The 995-nt window shown below is 42.5% G+C and overlaps 1 non-coding gene across 1 annotated transcript; it reads left to right on the forward strand.

Moving 5' to 3' along the window:
- The first annotated feature begins 610 nt into the window (after positions 1–610).
- On the forward strand, positions 611–683 carry TRNAT-UGU. Its single transcript has one exon. It is a non-coding gene; the product is annotated as a tRNA-Thr (tRNA).
- The last annotated feature ends 312 nt before the right edge of the window (positions 684–995 follow it).

Raw genomic sequence — 995 nt, forward strand, 5'->3', positions numbered from 1 at the left:
AGGCGACGGTGCGAGATTCTGTCTCAAAAAAAAGAAAAGAAATAGAAAAAGAAAAAAGAAGGAAGGAAAGAAAGAAAGAAAGAAAGAAAGAAGAAAGAAAGAAAAAGCAAAGCAGAGGCAGAGCTTTGCTTGCTCATTCTGCCTCATCTAGCATTATTTGAGTACTCAGTAAATATGTGTTGAAGCAATTAAGTCATCCCAAATCAGTAACTTAGTTTATGAGAACAAAGACACCCCCATAACTTCCCACTTTCCTGAAAGTACCAAACTTGATACAATTTATCAAGGAAGCAAGATTGAAAGATTTGTTGAGAGTAAACATCCCACTGAAAATATGACCAGAACACCATTTCATTTTTGCACTTTCCCTCCCAGCCCTTGTCTGTATGCGTAAGTTAGGTATGATTTAGTGTATTGTAATCACAAACATATGATTTGAGGCTTCAGTGTTTTACATTTATCATCATGTTGTAAGCACTTTTCTCTGTCATTTCATAGCCTTTATAACTACCATTGATAATAGATGCATGGGGTCAAATTCTCACGGACCGCCAGGTCAACCAATGCTGTTGGTAAGATCTGCGAATTCCTGGAAGCAACGTTCCACGTGGGCTCCATAGCTCAGTGGTTAGAGCACTGGTCTTGTAAACCAGGGGTCGCGAGTTCGATCCTCGCTGGGGCCTCCTGTCGGCTTGCTTTTATTTTAATCCACAGTATTTAAATACAGAATAGAGTCCAAAATGGAAAACGTGATTTCCGAAAACTCCTAGCAGAGTTAAACGTTAGTTCTCCTGAAATGCAAATGATGAGCATCCTTAACGTGCTTTAGAAGTGACCCGGAAGAGAGAATCCTGGACCCCCAACAAGAAGCAGGCAAGGGCACGAGGAGGGGGAATCTGGCTCGGCAGCCCCAGTATTACCCGGACCTGTAGGCAGGAGTACCGGAAATGGAGGCTTGAGGCTAACGCCCTGCACACAGATACCGTTCCCTCAAT

The sequence above is a fragment of the Colobus angolensis genome, unplaced genomic scaffold (assembly GCF_000951035.1).
Source record: "Colobus angolensis palliatus isolate OR3802 unplaced genomic scaffold, Cang.pa_1.0 Scaffold81, whole genome shotgun sequence".
In the NCBI taxonomy this organism is placed as follows: Eukaryota; Metazoa; Chordata; class Mammalia; order Primates; family Cercopithecidae; genus Colobus; species Colobus angolensis.